The 13291-nt window shown below is 43.3% G+C and overlaps 1 pseudogene; it reads left to right on the forward strand.

The window, feature by feature from the left end:
* The first annotated feature begins 7221 nt into the window (after window positions 1-7221).
* Window positions 7222-13291, forward strand: part of LOC126995692 (uncharacterized) — a 29896-nt pseudogene continuing 23826 nt past the window's right edge.

The raw sequence follows: 13291 nt of genomic DNA on the forward strand, positions 1-13291 counted from the left end.
GCATTAACCACAACGACTTCTTGTATATGTTATTTTGTAGCTAAGTACTTCTATTTCATATTTTCATGATATGTAGAATATTGAACATCACTGGACTGGCACCACTGCCCTTATCCCGGATCCAAAAGTTAACTTGAGTTCATCACTGGACGGGCTCCGTTGATGACGTCACTGCCGGTCGACGGATCCGTGAAAACGGAATAGTGGGAACCCCGCCTTAGAATTACTCAGATGACTCGGATGTTTGATCACATGAAACAGATTTATAACTTTTTGTGAATGTTGAACAGCGATAAATTTATGGTCACAATAAGATGCAAGAGCTAAACCTACGTGCGTAATTCATCAATCATGTATTGCAAAGTGGGGAGCGTCGTGGCGGGCAAACTTTGGCCACGTGTAATTATCTGAATAAGACGCCTTGCAGGGAGTGATCACTGATGCTACGTTGAGTTTTATTTTTTATCATGCTGATGCAGTTCCTTTCACGTCTAGGTTTTATTGGTGTGTTGGTGGTAACAAAGCTTGATAGATGAAAGGAGTGTGGCCTGTCGCTGCTGCCGCCCCTGAGTCGAGCGACGCGGAGCGGCAAGGCTGTCCAGGGAGGGCCGAAGACCCAAGAATTACGCTACGTTAGTTCATGCGATCTTGTGTAACTTTTTGTTTTCTCGGTGTGAAAAATATATGTTAATTAATATCGCCATTTTTGTATCTGGGGAACCTTGAGCCCTTCATCTGAGAACACGCAAATACCTGACGCCCAAGAGCCAAGGTGTTGTGTAGCCGGCATACAGCAGCGGTGTGGTACAGCAACTGTTGTGAGGTGCAGTAGTGGCGTGGAGCATGAAAGGCCTGTTATAACAGTGCTGCAGTGGACCAGAGAAGAACTGCATCAGCGGGGTGCAGTAGTCTTTCAGTACAGCACGGGTATAGTGCGTTAGTGACGAGACACAGCACCATTACTCTACGCTAATAACGGGATTCATTAGTGATGTTATATAGCATTGACGCGATAACAAACAGATAACGTGCACCAGTAACGCTGTGCTGGTGCTTCATGTTGTAGCACTGACGGATATAGCAGCATAACCGTCCCGTTATGCTACTACAGTGTGATGCAGCTCTTATGCGGGACATTAACACTGAAGCTGGTGCAGGGTCGGACTGGGGTGCTTAAGGGGGCCGTGCCATCTAGTGGCTGGAGGGGGCCCGGGCCCGGGTATTATTATATGACTTAGCATGGGTTAAGTCCAGGGGCCCATGTACCTTGGGGGGCTCATGTGCCATTGGCACACGGGCACATAGGCCAGTCCGACCCTGAGCTGGTAGACGATACATAAGATTATTGGTGTACAACAGTAACCTGATGCAGCAGTATTGTCTTATAGCAATGACGTAATGCTTCACTAATGTGGTACAACGATAACGCTGTGCAGAGGTGACTTAATCAATTAATCAGTCAGTGGGGGCATACGCCGGGGAGCGCGTCGCCTCACCCACCCTACGACCCCAAGGCCGGGGGGCCCTCCGGGCGAGTCTCCATGCAACTTTCCAACCCGAGTACCTTCCGGCAGGATCTATTGACTTGCTCTAGTCATGAACTCCGTGGGCGTCCCCTTGGCCTCCTCCACTCAGGATTGTCTCTTACAGAGACAACCTGATGAACAGGATCAGCTTCAGAGTAACGTGCCACGTGCCCGTATAGCTGGAGTTGGCGTTGATGGACTATGCAGATAATATATGTCGAATCTCTCACGGAGTAGTCGCCGGTTTGACACAAAGTCATTCCAGCGATATCCCATGATTCTGCGTAGACATTTATTACCAAAGGCATTAATCCGCCTCTCCAAATCCCCATTTAGTGTCCATGTCTCACAACCATAGAGTAAGACATGGAGCACAAGGGACTTGAAGATCCGGATTTTTGCACAGGTATCGACAACGCCATATACTCGTGTTGAGTGAGTCCATAACACCGTGGGCCGGGCCAATCCGCCGTAAGACTTTCTGGCCGGACTCACCGTTGTTATGAACTACGCTACCAAGATACGTGAAACTTTCTGAGATCTCAACGTCCTCAACACACACATGACCAGACTGTACTGTTTCATCTAGCAAGCCTCCAAACACCTGTACCTTGGGCTTGGCTCAGGAGACCTGAAGTCACAAGGGCTTCGCCTCCTCATGCATTGCCTCGAGAGCCATCACCAAAACCTCCAGCGACTCCGCCAGGATTACTGCATCATCGGCAAAAACGAGGTCAGTGACCCTGGTACTGGGATGCTCCGCGATGACTCTGGTCCACAACTCTGCCCATTACCCAGTCCATACAAGTGTTGAAAAGCGATGGGATAAGGACACAGTCCTGCCTCACTCCCGCATTCACGGGAAAGAAGCTACCCAAAGAGACTTAAAGACAACTTAAAACAGTGTCTCAAAATAATGGAGCAGCATTATGGAACATCATCGTCGTAGCACATTAGACCAGCAATGCAGAACGCTGTTATGCGTGTAAACATCTTCGCTAATTCCCCTGTCATTTACGGCGGCACCTTAACCATCATGTCCTAAATTAACTTAGCTTCAAAACTTTTGCAACATGGAAAAAAAAACTTCAGAGAAGTGTTGTGCGTGTATCAGGTGACCTTCCCCCTACCCACACTGGTCTGTGCTCTCCCTGTTGTACCTAAATGCCAGGCGAGAAACACCAGCAAAAGACGAGTTGATGACACCACGGCTCAAGGGTGAAAGTAAATAACATCATGTTTTGAGCTTAAACTGTGATGGACGTATACAGCCTTGGCTACATAATATTATACGTTACATCGTTTGTAGGAAGTCGTGCCATGTGGCCTCACGGCGCCCTAGCATTTGTTCCAAGGTACTGGTGTGGCTTAGGTGACAGCTAAAAGTTTTATAAAGTGTGTGATTTCTCTTTTTCCTCGGATCTAACGAGTCCGTGACCGCTACCAAGGTTTACTTTGTTGAGGACTGTTACGTTTTTCATTATGCGCCGCCTGTTTGCCGGGATATAGTTAGTTAGTCTCGCTTGTTACTTGCAGAAGGAGATATCTACGGCCGGTTTTGGCGTGCCTTTTGTCAAATTTTCGTAAAAGTTGTCAACATCCTCATCGCCATAGGTAGACGTTGTGGTATACATTTAAGTTATTTCCAGTTTATACCTTTTATTCAATTGAAATGTTACATATGTGGCGCCACGCTGGAGGCAAACCTAAGAGTACCAAGCAGGAGCAGGGAACAAAATTTTTAGATTGCAATAGTCTAAAAAGGTCTTGGTCGAATTTTTCAGTGCGAATTCGAGCGCGGCATCTGTAACATTTAAATTAAAGGGAAGATACAAGCTCCTGCGATGAAGATTTTGATGAGTTCCAAGAATATTTTCAGCCAGTCGGGAGGAAAGCGTCTGCTCATTACACTGTGACCATGGGTGATTTTAGTGCTAAGAAAAAAAAATATCGTTGGAGAAACCGTTTTTGGAAATCATTGCATAGATTCGCAAAAAAAAAAAAAAAAAAAAATGAGAGCGGTCAAACCCAAGCAGCCTTTGCAGAAAATCCCTTGTAAACTATCAATACGCTTTTTGACGAAGATCCGCGTCAAAAAGGGACATTAAGGCTGGTATTACAAGATACTTTCCCTTCTCACATCAGCTACTTCTAAAGGTCAAAGGGGGATATCAGTCAGGTTGTAATGAGTGTTTTTTAGGCTCAGGGTACAGAAGAAGGGTCAAACTACCACCAGGGTCATAAAACTACTCCTGGAAATGCCCACAAACCTGCGAAAGCCTTGTCAAATAGGTGTTCTTGGGCGGCGAAATGTCTTAGATTACGACCCTAAATATTTTTCAGAAGTAAAACATGAGATCGACCGCGTCCTCATAAGCAGGTGGGACGTAATGAAAAAGGAACACTGAGGGCGATATATTTTCCCCTCAACTCTGGCGTCTATTTTTTTCACGGTGAAGGCGACAGACGAACAATAATAAATAAAAAAAATCTTCAACACGCTGCTCCCAAAAGAAGAAGAAAGAAAGAAAGTTACCAAAAGAAAGGAATCAAGCTTAGTTCCATAGGTATCTCGATTGAAGAATAGTTGTCCCCTCAAAAAAAAAAAGAAAAAAAAAACTTTAACAGGAAAATATCACTAAATATAAGTTATTGCTACGGAAAGTTATTGGTAGACATATTTTGACCTGAGAATTACCTGATTAATTTCATGTTCTTGTGGCAAATAAAGAGTCCACTGCCCTGCACCTTGGTTTATTATTATTATTATTTTTACAGCAGAGGAGACAGTGCAATTAAGGGCGTAAAAAGAGAAAACAATTATGAAAAAAAGCCCGCTACGTACTACCAGCAGCAACAGCAGGAGGCACGCGAAGACAAGCTATATTACAACATTCACTCCGTTCCGTCAAAATAGATGTCAAAATATATCACAACCCATCCCTGCATAGGCCATTCATTACCTTGAGATCAGTTCTATATTACAACATTCACTCCGCCCCGTCAAAAAAAATGTCAAAATATATCACAACCCATCCCTGCATAGGCCATTCATTACCTTGAGATTAGTTCCAGCAATATCAGAAAGCCAGGGGCCATATTCTTAAACCATTTCGTCGCCCAAACACACATATTTGACACGGTTTTCGTTGTAGTTTGGGTCATTTTCAGGGGTAGTTTAATGACCCTGGTGGTAGTTTGACTCTTCCTCTGTACCATGAACCTAAAAAAATCCTCATGAGAACCCGATTAATCTCCTTTTTTGGCCTTTGAAAATAGTTTATGTGAGAGGCGGAAGGGTCGTTTTCAGGGGTAGTTTAATGACCCTGGTGGTAGTTTGACTCTTCCACTGTACCATGAACTTAAAAAAAATCTTCATGAGAACCCGAATGATCTCCTTTTGTGGCCTTTGAAAATAGTTTATGTGAGAGGCGGAAGGGTCATTTTCAGGGGTAGTTTAATGACCCTGGTGGTAGTTTGACTCTTCCTCTGTACCATGAACTTAAAAATATCCTCATGAGAACCAGATTAATCTCCTTTGTTGGCCTTTGAAAATAGTTTATGTGAGAGGCGGCAGGGTCTGAGAATACCAACCCAGACCTCCTCATTCCCTATATGAGCTTCCAATTAACTGCTTTTCCCGGTTAATTACTACAACCAACACATCAAGTTTTTCTTTCTAATCGTACGGCGCAAGTAGGCTAAGGAATCGGAAGCAGGAGGCGGAGTCTGTGGAGTTTAATGAGGGCGAAAACTGTGTAGAAGCTGCCGTCGGTTTAAGAGATTTGAAATATTTTAGCGTCGGTTTTAATTGCTCTTCATGCACGTGTTTATTGCGCCGGTTCAGGTGAGTCAGCTTCCTTCCTCCTCCTCGGTGGTCACGGACGATTACCCACCACCGGTATCATTATCATCGTCATCATCGTCGTCGCCGTCGTCATCGTCCTCGTCCTCGTTCTCGTTCCCGTCCTCCTCGTCGTTGTCCTCCTCCTCCTCCTCCTCCTCCTCCTCCTCATCATCATCATCATCATTGGCTTCAGTTCAAGTCCCACCGAAACACGCTGACAATTTTCAACCATCACCGAGTGGCTGAAGGTTACCCACGAGCTGCCCAGATCTTCAGTCAACCCTAACTTCAGCGACTTCGTTCAAGTGGAGCACCGGGGGGCAGCATGGGTCAAGCATCACGGCAGCCACTATAAATGAATTCGCCCGCGCCGGCTGGGGTCGTCATAAAGACACCTCAAAATAGCTTACCGACGCAATAGGCAGCACCTAAAAAATATCATCATCATCATTACAATTTTATGATCTGCTAAATTAACTTCATTCGAACTAATAAAAGAATGTGAACCAAAAAAGTAGAGTTATTTCACCACTGCGAAGAAAGTAAAAGAGGTAAAAGGAGAAGTAGTAGTAGAAGAAAAGGAAATAGAAAAAAGAAGAGGATAAAAATAAAAAAGAGGAAGAAGAAGGAGGAGGAGAAGAAAAAGAAGAAGAAGAAGAAGAAGAAGAAGAAGAAGAAGAAGAAGAAGAAGGAAAAAAAGAAGAAGAAGAAGAAGAAGAAGAAGAAGAAGAAGATGATGAAGAAGAAGAAAATGATGAAGAAGAAGAAGAAGAAGAAGAAGAAGAAGAAGAAGAAGAAGAAGAAGAAGAAGAAGAAGAAGAAGAAGAAGAAAAAGAAAAAGAAAAAGGAAAAGAAGGAAAGAAAAGAAAAGAAAAGAAAAAGAAGAAGTAGAAATCGGACCCGTCAAATAACTGGCATTTTTTTTTTTTTTTTTTTTTTTTGTCACAAGCTACTCCGTGTATACATTGTCGTGGCGTGTGTGTGGTTTTCTTTCTTAAACAGTGATAAAGGAGCAAAATTACATTACTCTGATAAAGATTTAAGATGTTAGGAAGGGGATGAAACCTGTAAGGGATGATATTTAAGACTACAAGGCTACGGTAGATTTCACCGAAGGACGACGGTATTACTCACCATCATCATCATCAGCAATAACAAGAAACAAATGAGAACCACGCCAGCGAAAATCGTGGTTTGACTGAAGATCCACGGAAAATTTGCCCACTGTAATAGCCCCTTTACAGGATATCAAAATCACGTTCTTCAGTTCTATTTCCGTGTGAAGTGCACTTTTTTTGTTGGGAATATGTATAGCAAAATTTAATGTGTTGCTTTTAAAGAGTATTGTTGTTGAGATGAGCAAGTTCAACGAGGAAGAGGGCGAATTACAGGTTATCAAAATCACGTTCTTCAATTTTATATACTCGTGAGGTGCATAGATTGGGGGGGGGGGGTATGTATGATGATTGCATTCCCTTTATAGTTTATCGTTGTTAAGATAAGTTGGTTCAGCGAGGAAGAGGGCGAATTACAGGATATCAAAATCACGTTCTTCAATTTTATATACTCGTGAGGTACATTTATTAGGGGGGGCTTATGTATGATGATTGCGTTCCCTTTATAGTTTATCGTTGTTAAGATAAGTTGGTTCAGCGAGGAAGAGGGCAAATTACAGGATATCAAAATCAGGTTCTTCAATATTGTTTACCTGAGAGGTGTTTTTTTTTTTTTTGGGGGGGGGGGGCTATGCATAATAATTGTGTTCCTTTTTAAGTTTATTGTTGTTGAGATAAGTTGGTTCAGCGAAGAAATGGAGGTTCATGAGTGAGTCGACGTGGACTGTGGGAGAGCACTGAGTAGAGGAAGAAATATGTAGGAGGAAAACGAAGGGTGCAGAAGCTACAAATGTGTGTAGGTGTGGGTAGGGGCGACGGAGGTGGGGTGGGGGAGAGAGGCCGGCTGGACGGCACCAAATAAGAGTAATCATTAGCTATATCTTGAGACCACTCTATTTATCAGACCAAAACCACGAGAAATCATAGAAGTGGTTTTAGATTTTCACACGCAACTTTTAATACATCGCCGAGTTTTCGCCTTTAACGACCCGGACGCCACAGCCTTGCGACCCTCGAAACTCTGGCAGACAGTTTGTATCTCCCCGCCCTCACCCCACCACGCCCCACTCTGCGCAGATGTCCAAACAGACGTGCACAACTCGGTGGAAGCAGCTCCGGGCCTGACTGCCTCGTCCGTGTCTGCGTGAATCTCTTGGACTGATTGCGACTCTCTTCGTGGCGCCGCAAGAGTCTCAGCCTGGCCAGAAGACCGCCGCTCGCAGCCATGTCCAACCCTCTGCCTTGCTCGGCCGGTGAGTCAAGGAGTGCACAGCGATCTTTCATTAACGTTTTTCGCTCATGCGGATACATGGTCTTAGTTTTTCTTTGGTTAATCAACGACTGTATGTGTTTCTTTTATTGATTAAGGGATGTGTTTCGCTTACGTACGAAGTCGTTTGGGGTGCGTAATTTATTGTGATTTTATTATTACTATTATTATTTTTTTTCGATGATCTGGACACAACATTTTCATGCACTGGTCATCTCAGTTATTGCCCAAATTGTTGAAATTGAGAGAACATAAAAAAAAGACATTGGGAAATTATTACAACACACACACACGCACACACACACACACACACACTGGAAGAATCCGCCCCTTCGCCCCCCCGGCACCACTCCCACTGCACACCATCCTAGGCAACCCCTCCCATCACCCCTACCTTTCCCAGAGATAAGTCTGACCCCCGTTTTCCATCCCCCTTCTCTTTTTATACTTGTTCTGGTTAGCGAAATTTACTTACATGTATTTATAAAATGTAAATTTTCAGCCTGACGGTTGCCGTATACTTGAATAAACCGTATATTATTATTATTATTATTACACACACACACACACACACACACACACACACACACACACACACACACATTGTTTATCACACGATCCTTGGAGTAAAACACGGAGGAATAAAACATGAGATACACAGGTGTGCTTTCTTCACGTTTATTCTGCTCTCGTTTCTTGCCATGAACCGAGTTTGTATATATATAAAAAAAAATCATATAGGGTATGTCTAGTAGGATAATATTTCATCATCTTCTTTTTATTCTTATTCGTATCTATAGTATCATTTTTATTATCTTTACTATTATATGAAATTCCGTTTTTCTCACTTACAGAGACTAGCGGTGCCACGGTTCTGTTTAGCGTAGCATGACGTGTATGTCTGCGCGGTGGCTTAACTAAAATACCAAGTAGATAAATGGGATTGATAAATGTGACACTGATAAAGTACTCAATGGAAAAAAAAAAGTCCGGATCCACAGTAATGGACACGAATTCGATACATTCAGGCGCGGCGACAGGCAAACATTAGTGTACAAATCAGTTAGTGGGCAAGTGGAGCAAACTAAGCAGTGGCGTGTTTAATAAAGCAAATACCTCTGAAATTTCAAATGGAGGTTTAGAGAGATTTTTGGATGGGGATGGCGGATGATAAATGGCCCGTTGTCAGGAGCGATCGTGCGTAGAATGCCTGCCTGGCCTCTCGCAAATTCCTCCTATCTTTGTATTTGTTGTGCAAGTAAGAGAGACATATCAGAAACTATTGTAGAGGTCAGGGTGGAAAGAGAACCAGAGGAGAGATAAAACTGTAGTAGTCAGAGCGGATAAAGAACCAAGAGGAGGGATGAAATTGTTGAAGTCTGGGAGGATAGAGAACCAGGAGGAGAAACGAAGATTAGTCAGAGCGGATAGAGAACCAGAAGAGATGGTATTGTAAAAGTTAGGGCAGACAGGGAACCAAATGGAGGGACGATATCATTGGAGGCAGGGCGGACAGAGAACCAGGAGGAGAAACGAAGATTAGCCAGAGCGGATAGAGAACCAGAAGAGATGGTATTGTGGAAGTCAGGACAGACAGGGAACCAAATGGAGGGACGATATCATAGGAGTCAGGACGGACAGAGAACCAGGAGGAGAAACGGAGATTAGTCAGACAGGATAGAGAACCAAAAGAGATGGTATCGTAGAAGTCAGGGCAGAAAGGGAACCAAATGGAGGAACGATATCATAGGAGGCAGGGCGGACAGAGAACCAGGAGGAGAGATGAAATTGTAGTGGTCAGGGCGGATAGAGAACCAGGATGAGAAACGAAGATTAGTCAGATAGGGTAGAGAACCAGAAGAGATGGTATTGTAAAAGTTATACGGCCGTATTTTTAAATCAAACTTCTGTAACCACAGTCCCCACACATCCGACAATGATATTCTTAAACAACCATCGTGCCCGTGGCTACCACACTTCCGACAGTCACGAAGGGTGTATTCTTGTACGCCACCTCTGGGACCGTGGTACCGATCAAAGCACCAAATTGTCGGGAGACTTTGTCGGGTCCGTCACCCCTTCTCACAAAATTGTGGGACGTGTTATTTCGTGCCTGATTTGCATGTTCACAACGTCTTTGAGGATGCTAAACGTTCAGTACACTTCTGCTCTCCCCGAAGTATTAAGAACAAGTTGAGTAAAAAGCAGTGCCTCATATTCATGAAAACAAGCAAAGAAGAGAGATCGTCTTCGCTGCCCCACCAGGAAGCGCAAGCCCTCCTGGACCCCCCACGGATCCCAACGGAGTGATTCTCTATATCTACTACCAATAAATCTTCCCATTTGTAATGAGAGGCTAGGTTAAGTTATGAATTAGATTAAGAATAGGCATGTTTGGGTGCCAGGTTGTGACATGTTGACCCAATAATGCTGTCCTTAGTAAATAAATAGTGACGAGTTAAACAATCACTCCGTAATGTTTATAACACATTTTACATATAGCTACCATCTGCAGCGGCTATGAAATGAGTACTAAAATAAACAATTCCATCTTATAGAGAAAAGCCTCCTGAACACGATGGTGTATACAGATTTTTCATAAAACGCCAAATAAGTGAAGCACGGAACTATTTATTAAAACATTTCACATCATCCCCTCGTTCGCTCCGACGCGCAGACGGCGGTGGTGCGAAGATAAACCGGTTAGCGGCAGTTTGCGGGCCTCGTTGCCATGACAACCCTCGCCTCGCCTTGCTTTTCGTGTGGCCACAGAAACTCACCTTGCCGCTTTTGCTGTCGCTAGCTTTCTCGCTCCCTGTGTGGCCGCGGCCTCATCAGTCAGTGGCATTGTAGAGTGATGCTAAAGTTTCCCAAGCCTCCTTTTTTTTTTTATCATTGCATGATCTGTTCTTCTGTGAAGTACTACTGCTCGGTGTCTCTACAAGCTCCAGAAGTAGAGCAACTTCATTTTGAGATGAATATCGCTTAGTTTCCTCCATTGTTGACTTGAACACAGCGCGCAGGGTATCAGATGCAGTCGGCGTTTTGATCGTCAGAACGTTGAGATGGACCAAATAACAAGGGACATTGTTACCAATTAAATTTTCTCGCGCCGCCAGTGTTACCAAATCCCACCCGACAAATCCGAGTGTTTAAGAATATGCAAATTGTGACAACCCGAACATTAGTGTGCGTGGGGACTGTCGTTGTCGTTGCCAATTTCGTGAGATTTAAAAATACAGCCCTCGGGGCAGACAGGGAATCAAATGGAGAGACGATCATAGAATTCAAGGTGGAGCAGTGAACCAGGAGAGATGACATTATATCTGCCGGAGCGGGATGAAGTATATACTCTTACATCAGACAGATAGAGGAGGATGACATTGGGAAAGGCTTTTTATCTGCAATGCAATAATTATGATGATGATGACGATGATGGTCAGTTTAAATCTCACTCGTAGGGATTCCGGTGTGCATAGCATCACCTTTCTCTGCTGATGCACTGGCTGGGAAAGGGAACTCAAGTATATATATTGAAAAGACGAGGAGGTGCATGAGAGAGAGGGGCACCAGACTGAGGTTTCCGATGCATGCGAATAACGAGGTCCTCCTAGCCGACACATTGGCCCTGTACAGATACTCCATTTGATTAAGTGAGTTGTTTTAACGTAGGAATATTAAACTAAAAACATAATAAGTTAAGACGGGAGTAAAAAACTGATATTTTCGATTTAGTGGAAAAGTCAATGAAGCCGTTATAAAAAATACTGCGTGTCATGGTTGGAAAGAAAAGAAGTGACGTTAGGTTGAGGTGAAAATGAATGTTGTCCAATACAGAAATGCAACTGGATCTATTAAATCACAATTAATGAAAGAAAGTACAAGCATAAACATAACATGAAAAGATTCTGCTGTCATTGAGGCTTGTTTGAACAGAACTCTGGGAGCAATGTAACAAAATAAAACTGTTGAGATAGAAGAAAGAAGGTCCACGGGATGTCTCCTATATCGAGGGAGCGGCCAAACAGGAGGGAGGAAAAGAAGGGATGTCATGGCGAGGGGGTGGAAGTGCTGTCTGCTTTCGTACTCAACAGCCATGAAAGGGGAGATGAAGAGATGGGTTGAGAAAAAATTGGAAGTCTTACCAGTTTTTCTTACGGCACTGTGGCCAGCCAGAGCTAAAGCCTAAAAGAAACCAGATGGGCCTACTCCTGAGAGTGTTTTTCACCACTCACACTGTATTCATTAATCTGCCTAACCTTTATTTATAACTTCCAATCGAATTTCCATTACCTGTACACGTCCTATCTACACAGTGTCCCACTCAGTCACTACCCTGCTCCCTATTCGTGTAGCAGCATTTTCTTCCTGAACTTGAATTTATTGATTTTTTTATATCAGCGCATAAGGGAAATAGGAGTTGAAATAGTGAAGGAGCGGAAATACTGTTTGTTCTCCACTTTACTTGCTGCTTATCTGTGTCAAAATCTGCAAGAACTGCTGCCGAAAAAATTTACGTGTGTTGGAGGTGAGGCCTCGGGTGTGTGGCTGAATACGGGGGGATTTATTATTATTATGATAAGCTACCAAAGCCTCCCTCCAGGGTGCAGTTACAACAAGTTGAACCACACAAAATACAGATGGAGAGAAGCAAAGGCAACGAATAGTTAAGAAACTGGCCGGTCAAAGCCAAAAGGAGGAAAATAAAATTAGTTTCAAAAAGACATTCACACGAGACTTGAATGTAAAAATGTCTGAAGAAAGGACAATCTCAATGGGTAACTGATTCCATAAATTTGTCAACGACGGAAGAAAACATCGTGAGAATTGTGTCGTACAAGGACAACACCAAGAACTGATTTACCAATAGAGTGATGGATAAGTAGAACAGGCTTGAAAGTCATGTAGTGAGTGACAATACGACAGAAACCATCAAGAAAAGGTTAGATAAGTTCATGAATAGTGAAGTTAGATGGGGTTAGGGCAGTTTTGCTTTGGCGACATTGCAGTTCCAGATGTGTCCTGTGCCATATTATCATACAATCAGTGTGTCTCCCGCCTCCAAAAAGTAATACATAGCAGCTTCCGCCACACACAGAGGACCACCAACCGAGACGGGAAAAGTGGCGTGTCTCTTGTGGAGCTCGTTTTACCTCCGTGTGGTGCAACTTGTATGTGGTGTCTCTTGGGTTGTGTGTGTGTGTGTGTGTGTGTTTTATTGGGTAATCAAAATTTTACTGCGCTTGTAATTTTCCAAGCATTTAATTTGTCACTATATATTTTGATTTATCCCTCTGAAAAAATTAACTGCGCCTGATTTTAGAGAGAAAACTATATTTGTAAAGTTAAGTTTCGGCATTACATCCAAATAATCTTGTCCAAATATTTATTACAATGAGAAATTTCTTTTACGTGGAAGCTATTACAATACGTTGGATGACAGGAAAATATTCGTAATCCAAGCCAGAAAGAAACGATTGCTTGTTGAATCGATCTGTAGGCAACGTGAATATATGAAGTAATCATTTACTGT

This window comes from Eriocheir sinensis, chromosome 8 (assembly GCF_024679095.1).
Source record: "Eriocheir sinensis breed Jianghai 21 chromosome 8, ASM2467909v1, whole genome shotgun sequence".
Lineage (NCBI taxonomy): Eukaryota > Metazoa > Arthropoda > Malacostraca > Decapoda > Varunidae > Eriocheir > Eriocheir sinensis.